The sequence below is a fragment of the Amblyomma americanum genome, chromosome 6 (genome assembly GCF_052857255.1).
Source record: "Amblyomma americanum isolate KBUSLIRL-KWMA chromosome 6, ASM5285725v1, whole genome shotgun sequence".
Lineage (NCBI taxonomy): Eukaryota > Metazoa > Arthropoda > Arachnida > Ixodida > Ixodidae > Amblyomma > Amblyomma americanum.
The window spans coordinates 55,465,812-55,477,190 of record NC_135502.1 but is presented as its reverse complement, the minus strand read 5'-3'; positions in this window follow the sequence as shown (position 1 = coordinate 55,477,190).

Genomic DNA, 11,379 nt, shown 5'->3' with positions numbered 1-11,379 from the left:
CGCAAGGCCTCAGATTCCAGACAATGTTACGATTTCTTTTTACAGCGACAGTGTCGCAAGCATAAAGCGTACGTCCTACAGCGCGAACCGTGAAAGCCCTGTAACAACACCTCTGGGGTTCACACGGAGGCAACGGACCTGGACCGGACAATCTAAAACGAGTCCATGCGAGCCGGGAAAGTTTGCCAGCGGGGGCCCTATATAAACGGACGGTGCGATACAGGTATCGATGTCGCTTCTCCTCCCCGGCGCCCGACGAGAACCCTGGGAAGAGTTTCCTCTCGTCGCGTCGATTGGCACAACTCTCAATACAGCACTTGTTGGAACGGCGTTGTTCCGATAGCGCTCGGACCCTCCAGGTAATCGATCATTTCGGAACAATTTCAGCCTCGTTCCGGCGTACGTGCTCTCACGACGATCGTTCATCGACGACAGAGGCGGCACTCGGCGGGGGTGACGTACAAGATAACAAGGATGAAAAGAGATCGGGCCAGCGTGTGTGTGTGTGTGTGTGTATACGGCACGGCGCCGTCCCGACCTGCATGGCCCGCAGCAAGCCAATTACGAAGGCGCGTCGAGACCCGGTCGCGCTGACACACGCAAAGCCTCGCAGACTCGACCGCCAGTCTGCGTTCCGCCATAACGTTGCACCGCGTTCCCACGGCGCCAGGCACCCAAGAATCGCAAAACGAGCGCAGAGGACACTTCGACGCAGCGCCTTTTTTTTTTTTACGCGCTAGCTTTACGCGACCACTATACACTGGCACTCCACAGCGCATGCTAATCGTTGTCCCCATCGCTGGTGTAATAACTCTAGGGAAGGTGCGCACGACAGCAGCAGCCTACGCACTGGTTTAGTTAAAGAGAAGGCTTTCCGCGCGTAATCTATGAGCCATTAACGTTATCTTTCGCCTCGTGTATTCGATAACCATAGCTTCACCATTTCCTCGTCCACTTATCATAGCTGCGCGCTGATAACGGGAACAAACAGTGCGCAGTCGTCGCAGATACGTTCAAACTGGACATAGAAGAGGAGGACCGATGACAACGTCACTGCTCGGCGGGTCGTCCAGGTATTATGCACTTCGTCCAGGTATTACACAAACTATCTACGGACGTTCTCGATAATGAGGACTGAAAACAAACCACCGAAGCTCGCCGCTTAGGGGCAAATACAATCGAAGCTCGATCATTTAAACTCAAGGAGAACCGAAAATTAGCGCGAATCCAATGCACGTGGTGTTCACCGGACCGAAGCGGCAGTTCGAATAAACCGGAAGTCCGAATAAAGCGAGTTCTCAAAATGTCTGACTACGCAGTACTAAGCAGGCTGCGGGGCTAACGTTACTAATGCCCACAGGTCCCACCGCCGGTGAAGCAAGGGCAAGGGAAATTTCGGGACCTGCCCAACCTCAGCGACAGAATTTCCCCTCGGCGTTCTCCACCAGGGTCGAACGGCCTCGCGCCGCGGTCAGAAGCGGAAGTGAGTCACGCGGCATCGCCCAAAGAGAAAGTCGTTACAGACAGAGAGATCGGGGGGAGGGGGGTACGGGGGCAAGTCCGCACGCGCGCCGCGCGGCATTCAACGGCACTGTCAGCCAGAGCCAGCCGCCGTGTCAGCAATCTGTCAGCCGCGCAACATGCGCTGTGCGTGTCCGGAGACGCACACAGAGCGTGTGCCAGCTGCATTTCAAAGCGCGACAACTGCCAGCAGGACTCGCGGCCAGTGCCCGCCGCTTGCACACAGCCGAAGCGGCCGCGTCATAGCGTGTCTTTCTTCCACGCGGCTGACTCACGCGGGCACCTTCAACCGGACGCGCGCGCGGTCGAGCTTCGGACCCGCGGAGAGAGCTTATCGCGCCGCAGCAAAGCGGGACTATTTTTAGGGCCAGCCAAGTGATCCCCGGACGCGAGTGTCCGCGGCCCGTCCCACACGCTGTTGGCATCGCGTAGTACTCACACTTCAGAGCTGGGCTCGTGATGCGTCCCAAACAACCGGTGCCACCGTTCCGCGCGTACTCGCGACGCGCATACTGCCTCATCCTCGCGACGTTCTAAAACGCACTCTGCATCGCTTTTCAGGGCAGTAAAATGAAAGTTTGAACGAGTCCAAAAGACGCAGTTTTGTGCGGGCAACGTTAAAACTTGCGCGGTTTAGGCGGCCCTAAAGCGCTGGTCATTTTTTCCCCCAAGACCCGGATGCGAGACAGGACCAGTCGCCATTAGTTTTCCGCATTTGCGAACAAACCAAAAACGCGCAAATTTCCGCACCGAAGCTTCCGGTGCACGTGAAATAACCTCGGCGAAGTTCTCTGTAAACACCGCCCACTGGATCCGCTTTGTACCGGGCCACCTGTCCGCATGCGCCCGGCTAAGCAGAGCCATCGTCAAAACAGTTGCACTCCGGAAACCTTCACGGTTTCTCAACGAGGCACTGTAGAAGCCTGCGGCAGGCGCTGTATTCGCCATCTCGCAGTATGCACAGAATCTGTGCGGTCATATGACGACCAGCTCGTTCCCTGAGAAAGCCTCCTGAACATTCCTCACTTCCATCAAGAGTGCCGAACAGATGCCGCCTACCGGAAGAAGCTTATACAAGATATTAAAAGTCCAAAAGACACCCATACGCACACGCTGCCCAACACGACGGCACTGCGGAGATGGAAAGTCAAACCTCAACGACACATTACACTGGAAGCGAAGCTTTTAAAGACCGATGCGCACGCCCACTAAGTGGTAGGAGGAGGAGAGACGAGCGTCATCTATCTCCGCCGATGCGCGTGCTCGCGCGCGCCAGGCAGCAGCGGCCGCCCACATCGGCGTCTTCAATCGGCGTTGCATTCTGTCTCCACACAGCGGCTGCAACTGAAATCGCGTTAATCATGCTCAAGAGCGATCGGAACGCCGCGGCCGACTGCAGCGGCCCCAGTCGATACGTCAACGAGGCATAGAGCAGCGGCGCGGAGCACGCAGACTCCGCGAGTGAGCCGGCGAAGAAGCGCGCGGCGAGGGAGCAGAGTGCAAAGACCCCAGCAGCGGCCGCCCCGGGGAAGGGGAGAAGAAAATCGCGTCACGTGGCTGCAGTGTTGCGCAACCGGAGAGGACTCAACTGGCGCTGGGAACAGAGCGGCGGCCGACAAGCTCCAGCAGTGCCTCTCTCTGGCTTCTCTTTCCCTATCGCCCGATTCCCCCTTGCGTGCCTACTTGATTGCGAGCCTGGCGGAGAAGCACTCTGCTCCTCGCGCAGGGACCCAGGCTCGTCGCCGTACTAATGATGGTGCCGCCATCTCGTGGCCGACGCAGGCGACAGCGCGCGTCAACGTGCACATCAGTGGCAGTTCGAAAGGAGGGTTCGAAGGCAATACGGTTGTAGGGCAAGCGCAGTGTCGGCTCTATTGGAATTGGTGTAGCCCAGTAACGAGCTCCGGTTGGTGGCTGCTGTACTACGGGTACGTAAGTTATCGCCCATGCACGCAGAACGCAAACAAAACGTTCATAGCATCATTTTAAGAAAGTTCCGTTTTTCGCTAAACTACGACAGTGAACTAACGCTCAACGGCTCTGCCCACAAAAAAAAAAATAGCCAATCTGCTATGAATTAGTGCTAAATACCCTTCCATCGAAATAAAGAACAACAGATAAACTTAATTCACTTGTTCAAAAACAATGTTACAAAAGCCGGGTGACGTAGCAAGAAAAGTTTCCCTGCCACATTCATCATCGACTTCTTAAGCATTAGGGAAGAAACGCTTCCAAAATATAAAGAGAATTTTAAGGCGGAATTTCGTTGTGATCTTCCGGCAGGATACGTAATAATGCACTCCCCTTTTCAATTTTCAGGAATTCGCAATTGGGCAGTTGAAAAGTATTCAGCGGTTTGAAGATCATTCTTTTTCTAGGGCTCTCCTGAAACTGAAACAGTGCGCCCTTTGACAAGATGCTGCGAAACCTTCCTATACCTAAGCAGCGGCATGGGATAATCACGTGACTCGCATTAGGCGCGAAGGTATCAGTAATTGATAGCGTCATTAATAGCTCATTATAGCATCAGGAGGACTCCGCCATGTCGTTGGCGAACGTCGTCTATATTTTGACGCATAAGCCTTCCGTCACATGACCCTAAATGAAAAAAAGAAAAGGCGGCTGGTATCAGAGAAGTGCCTCCTACTCGCACCACTTTCTAACGCCCAGAGGCGAGAACGATTTCGCTTGAGGACTTACAAGGGCGCCGAAATAAAGATTAAAAAAAGAACGAAGCGTGGAACAGAGGGCAACCGACCAGAAATGAAGGAAGAGCGGCGTTATCCGGCTGATATGAGTGATTGGGGCCACTTCGTCACGAGCGGTGCACGGCCACGTTTTGATAGCGCGTGATTATAAACGTCGGCCGCGGACCCCCATCGATCACGGTATAAAGATGGACCGGCTCATTTATATGGACCTCACTGTGTGATTACGATACGCGGCCGGACCGTGAGAAGGGAACAAAAACAAAGCCTGCACAACTCTTGGGCAATCATTTCCAAGCTTCATTTTGCCGCGCAGCTGGAATCTGCTAATCTTTGAAGAGAAGCGTACACAGCTCCGCATAGACGATGTGCTCGGTCGCACGAAACAAGTTTAACGTCAATGGTAATTTCATCATTCTTACTCATTTTCGGTACGTTAAGTTCAATTAAGTCGGGTGCGGCGTTTTAAAGATAACGAAATAATGCAGTACGCACAAGGTACAACGACAACGACGCGTCAAAGCAAATGAAAAAGGTCAGGCGTACACGCAGTTTGTCCGTGAAAATTTTCGTTCAGAATCGTTGATGCTTGTCCGAAAAGGGAGAGGGAAGTTTTTGAAAGGACACAATAGAGCAGGGGCGCGAACGCAAGGAGCCGGTCAAGACGTGCACTCGTGAACAGCCGCTTTACATGAATGCGACAAAAGTCGACTCCAGTGCACTTTTTGAGGGAAAGTGCACAAACGTCCAGGAAGAGAGTGCAGCACGAGTCCCGCCTTTCCTTCTCGAAACCTGCTCATTCCTTCAAATGTACCCTTTCGACAACTTTCCTTTACACTATCTCGAAGGCTGATGGTGACAGCCGAGGTTTCTGGTTCACGCAGATTAGGGGGCAGCCCCCCTCACCTTTTCGAAGAAGGATACAGGGGAGGACGACCAACTCATCTCCCCTCGCTCTAACCCCTTCCGTCAGCAGAGCAGGAAGTGAAAACGCGGTCTGTGAATGAGGGCTTTTGGTCGGAAGAAAGTTTCCCGTAAGTGAGCTTTCCTCGTACCACCGCTGGAAGCGATGGAAGGTCCGTGCACGTGCACCGCGGCACGACACCGGTCAGTGACCTTTCCTGGAAGCCGCTGACAGCGCCATCCTGTCCCCGCGGAAGGATTCCCATATTTCGACACGGCGGGAAACACGGGTAGAGAGGGAGACGTACGACAGCAGTTACCCTATTTGGAGGCCGCTTCAGTGGCCCGGTCATTACGACCCCTTCGGGAGTGGAAAGGAGGTTGACGAAGGCAGCGTCGAAGGAGAGGAGGCGGAACAAAGAAACCGAGGTCTGCAAAGGACGAGCAGGCGGGAAGAACGGGGAGAGCGATCGGAGCTAGCGCACGAAACGGTCGAAGAGCAAGGCAGAAGACCGGCCGTTGCTTGAGATCGACCTCCGTCCAACGCGTCCCCGTGCTTGGCAGCTCGGCGACCGACAAGCCGAAGCCCCAGCATGGCCGCGGCAGACATCGAGACCGTGCCACGCAGCCCCAGCGACGACGAACTCAACAAGTACCGTGACATCAGGTTAGCCTATCTACTTAAATATACCTCAAACTAATTTCTCGAGTAAGTGCTTCCGTCTCCTCATGCCCCGTGGGGATGGACCCAGGACCATTTTTAAGAAACCAGTTTCATCGCAGGGCTTCTGAGGCCCAAGTTGTTCTTTCCGAGCAACCTTTCGCGACTAATGATTAATCTAGCTGCCACGGTGTCAATTTCGCTCGCAACCCGGTGGACAGGTTGTGATGACGTCACAAGGTCACGTGTCCTAGGTGGCCCACTTGCACCCCTGGGTTGCTCCTCTGAGGATTTTTCGCTCACGACAACGATGCAAATACCGACTTTTCTGCTACACGGGGCCTTTAACGGTTAAAATATTGGTTCAGATTGCTTGAGCATTAGTACTAGGTAGGTAGGAAGGTAGGAAAAACTTTATTGAAAATGCCGGCAACCGACGGTTTGACGCGTCGTGACGTTGGCCAAGCGTCGACCCGGGGTTATGCCCTCCTCTGCACTACCCCCGTTCGGCCCGTTTGTGGTGGGTCGTGAGGCTTGTGCTTTTCGAGCGCACCCCGGGCCTGCTGGACGGCCCATAGTTGAATGTCCTTGTCTGCAGACTGCACTGCACTTTGAAGTTCGGGCGGGTATATCCTGGAGGTAGCCTCGGTCGGGAACCTGGCACAGAGTTAAGTTTACCACTTCGTAAGACTCGACATTTCTGCCCCATAGGTGAGCACCGTTAAGACAGAGGTGTTATATACTTTTCTCTTGAGGGATGTTGGTAAACTGCCATTCATGATTAAGAGAACCTGCCAAATGGCGAAATGCGCTCCAGCCCATTCTTACTCTTCGTTATTTTGCTCTCTTGATTCGGATCAGCGGTCACTACCTGTTCTAAGTAGACGTATTCCCTTACCACTTCCAGCATCTCGCTACTAACTGTGAATTGCTGTTCCCTTCAGAGTCTGTTGAACATTACTTTAGCTTTCTGCATGTTAATTTTTAGACCCACAGTTCTGCTCTGTCTATCTCATTGATCATGACTTGCAGTTCACCTCCTCAGTGGCTCAGCAAGGCAATGTCATCAGCGAATCGCAGATTACTAAGGTATTCTCCATTAGCTCGTATTCCCAACTGTTCCCAATCCAGATCTCCGAGTACCTCCTGTAAACAGACGGTGAATAGCATTGGCGAGATCGCGTCTCCCTGTACGGACACCTTTTCTTATTATAATTTTATTGCCGACTTTAGGGAGAACTACGGTAGTCAATTATATACATAAACTAACAGCAGGGCCGAAAACGCACAACACGTACGGCAGAGATGCGGCAGCGGGACCTGTCCGCTCACGGGACAGATTTGCCCCCGTGTCAGCAAGACGGATCAACTTGGAGAGGCAAAAATAAGCACAAGTCGAACAGCGGCTGAAGAGTAGCAACCGCGTCGCTACCCGTGCGGACTAGGGGTACGAGGAGCGGTCGTCTCCTAGCAGAGGTAAGCGTCCTTCATGGTGAGTAGAGGAACAAACAAGTATAACTTTAACAATGTCGACGTTTCGCCAATAATCTTGCCGTTGCATGGGTGAAACAATTCGAAGTTAACCAGAACTCAAGGTGCGAATGACCGTTCCAGTCTTACCGCATATGCCCATCATGATATCCCACCAGTGACACTGAATGCACTATATATATATATATATATATATATATATATATATATATATATATATATATATATATATATATATATATATATATATATATATATATAGTGCATTCAATGTCACTGGTGGGATATATATATATGTATATACACCAAAAGTGATTTCTGGCAGCTGATTTGGTCAATATAATATAAAATCACCAAAAATTGAAGAAACGTAACAGGATTTAATTCACGACGTTTCGGCTGGAGGACCAGCCTTTTTCGAGTGTCTGGTCCTCCAGCCGAAATGTCGTGAATTAAATCCTGTTATGTTTTTTCAATTTTTGGTAATTTTATATATATAGGACGTGCTACGTCCGCCGCTATGGTCGAGGGTGGCGCTGGTGAACACTCTCAAGGTTCGCGTACACCAAATAAACAAATACCCACGAGAGCAGCAGATTGGACAGCCGTCGCCGTAGCTCAGTTGGTAAGAGCACCGGACGCGATATTCGGAGGTCGTGGGTTCGGATCCCACCGGCGGCATGGTTGTTTTTTCTGCTGCTTTATAAGTAATTTTCTTTAAGGGATTTATTAATCTAAGTACTATAATATACCACTGATAAGCACAACACATAAAAAAATTCTCCTATGCGCCTTGGTTTCGGTGACTGTGACCCGATTCCCCTTGTTTTCAATCGAGGAAAAAAAAAAGGAATTATATAAAAGCTAACCCACTGGTAGTAAGACGAAGACAAGTCCTCTTATCGCAACGTTGCCAAGGCACCCTGAGGTTTTCCCTTCCTTGTTCACTGTGATTATCAACACACACACACACACACACACACACACACACACACACACACACACACACACACACACACACACACACACACACACACACACACACACACACACACACACACACACACACACACACACACACACACACACACACACACACACACAGCGTACAAGTTTCGTCAAGCGATGGGAGGTAGGCGTGCTCGGAGCGCTGGTTCTTGAACCGCATATCGTGGCACCACGCGCATGCTTCCATTCAACCGATTAACTTCAACCAGCACCTTGTTGTGTGTCTACTCCTTTAATGTTTGTCGTCGCTGCGCGCTGCGCGCTGCTCCGTAGCGAAGATTAACTCGATACTGTACGGTCAGAAACACACACGCATGGAGACACTGCAGCATTCACCACGTAAAAGGCGAAAAGTTTCCATCAATGCGAGACGTGTGTCCAACATTACGGCACATTCAAAGCCTCTTAACTAGCTCTGAAATTCATGTACTCCACCATTTTTTTTTCTCATGTTACCGATAAGAAATGGCCATTGCTCGAAACGCCTGCCACGTGAACCCGACGCTAGGGAACTTCGACGGCACGGCACACAGCCGCGAGGGCGCGCGCTTCAGGGTTCAGTCAGATGCACCGAGCCAGCTTAACACCCCGGCCGAACGCCGAGGCAAAAACGGCCAGAGGTGAAAGGTGAAGGTGACGCGAGGTTGGCTAAAGCCGCGGCCGGGGAGGGCCGGGCCTAACGCACAGACGCGATTGCAGCAACGGTGGCACGCAGTGCCACGGCTGGGTGGCCAGGAGGCGAGGCGCATAGAAGTCGAGGAGCCGCCGGGCGTCTCGTCAGACGCGAGGGAGAAGGTAAGAAGCAGAGGGCGAGCGGGAGAGGCAAGCCAAGGCACGCGGCAATGCGAAGCGGATGGGAGAAGTTCGACGACCCGGCGGAGAGAGAGAGAGAGGAGGAGGCGGCCGCGATGACGACAGCGGCGGCAGAGATGGAAGGAAAGAGAGGCGAGAAGCAGAGAAAGATACGAAAGGGGCAAACCAGAAAGAGAGAGAGAGGATAGAAAGGAAACGTTTCGCAACGGCTCCGCCATCTCTCGGAGAAAAAACAAAGCATGCGCTGGCGCGCAGATTCAAATGCGGCTGAATCGCAAGGATTGTAGCCGGGCTAAAACTGCACCAATAATGCTCAAACGAACTGAATTATTTGTCTCCACTACGCGTACTTTAAAGCGAGTATCGGCGTTGTGTCCCAGACATAGCAATACTTGAAAATCGCAACTCCGAACCGCCACCACGCAATGACGAAATGCACAAATCCACAAAAGCAGCTCGCGGGCTTGAAGTTCAATTAGTCCCTTAGTGATGCTTCGAAGCAACTTTCGAATCCACGGCGCAGCGCTTTTCCTCATCGCCGCAATGTCGGTGCCACTGTCGGTGGCGCTAAAAATCGTATGATCGCGTCTCGAGACACCGAGAAGCGCGATTACGCGGCCGCCTCACTAATTGCAGGAGCTCGGTGTCTTCTGCATTCGTGCCTGCAACAAAAGCTCGATCAACCGAGCTTCTGTCGTGCCCGTCGCGAAAGGCAAAAAAAAAAGAAGCTTTCCTTTTCAGAAGCAGCCACGAAGAAAGGAAGCCGATGAAAATGTGGACGTTCTCCACTCAAAAGGGTAAGACGCCCTGCCGCTCAGTACGCGAGAGCGGCTACAGTTTGGTCAGGAGAGTAGGAATGAAAAGGGAAACCACCGCCGCGGGGGCGGACCCTTCGGGGCACGTCGGCGAGACAGACCTCCGAGTCAGCGCAACTCGATCCATCACGCCGCCTCTCGGATCCCATAACTTACCCCGGGACGGACCACCGGCAGCTCGTGCCATCGTGCGTCTATTACACACAGGCGCCACCCTTTCCCAGACGATGGTCTCGATCGGACACTTTAACCATCATGCGCGATGGCGAGCGCGCGCTCCCACATTTCATTATTCATGCTCCCTCCTATCTGGATCATCCAGCCACTTGGAGAGCACAAACGGCAGGCATTCACTCCCCCTCCTGCAACGCTTGTTACGGCTTTTCTCTCGGCCGAACACAGGGACCATGTTGCACGAGTGCGCCCAAGGCCAGCCGACACGCACGCTCGGCGCGGCTATTAAAACGAACCCCCCCTCCCGCAACTCTGTTGTACCCGCTTTTTTTTTTCTATTTGTTTTCTGGGAGGGAGCGCCAGAGCACTTTGGAGAGTCCTTTGTTTCTCGTCGCACGAATCATTATTGTCGGCAGGGTGGTTGCCCGCTCAGCCTCACGCATGTAATACCCCCTCCTCTAACCTTTACGGAGAGCTTGCATGCCTCCTCATCAGTGCACCTACGGCGGCGGCTCCCCGCAAGAGCACCAGAAACAGCACTCGCATCCGAGGGGGAGGGCCGAAGGAGCCGGAACGAATCCCGAAGGAGGTGGAGAGAAGCACGCGACCTCTCAACCGCACGGCCAGCGCGCAAAATCGTTCCGCGAAATCATACCGGCCACGGGACATCCCTCCCCCATCCCAGCTCCGCTCCCCCCGTTCTCCACTGCCCCACAGCCTTAGCGTCGAGTGCGAGCGCGGGTGTGTGTGTGTGTGTGTGTTGTTACGTCTCGCCTACCTACGACGCGCGGTATAGCCGGCGCGGATGCAACGGACGCCGCGGCTTCGTTCATCGCCGCCGCGACGCCTCCCGCCAAGCGCGTCCAGGCATGTTTCAGTGCCACGTGTCGTCGTGCGTGCGTGTGTGTGTGTGTGCTTGTTTTGCCCACGCTTGTCAAAGCGCGGCAGCCGGGGAGAGGAGCTCCTCAACTGGGAGGCGAGGAGGTCTGACCGGCGCCGGCCTGGCGGACGCGCCCGTCACGCCTGAACATGTTCAAGCGTCGCCGTATCGGATGACTCTTCCCAAGCCGTTCCCTCTTGCCCTCGACTCCGAGGGTATAAAAAAAGACAGCTGCGCCGGACGCGAGAGCCTTCGATTCCTTCCTTCGAGTAACGTGGTCGCCCTGACCGGCTGCTCTTGTGAGATGCCAGAATAAACAAGTTGTTCTGTTGCCAGTCGAGTCATCCTTTGCCGGGACCTTCGGATGTTTCCAGCTTTGCCCCAGGCCGCCAGGCCAACGCTACC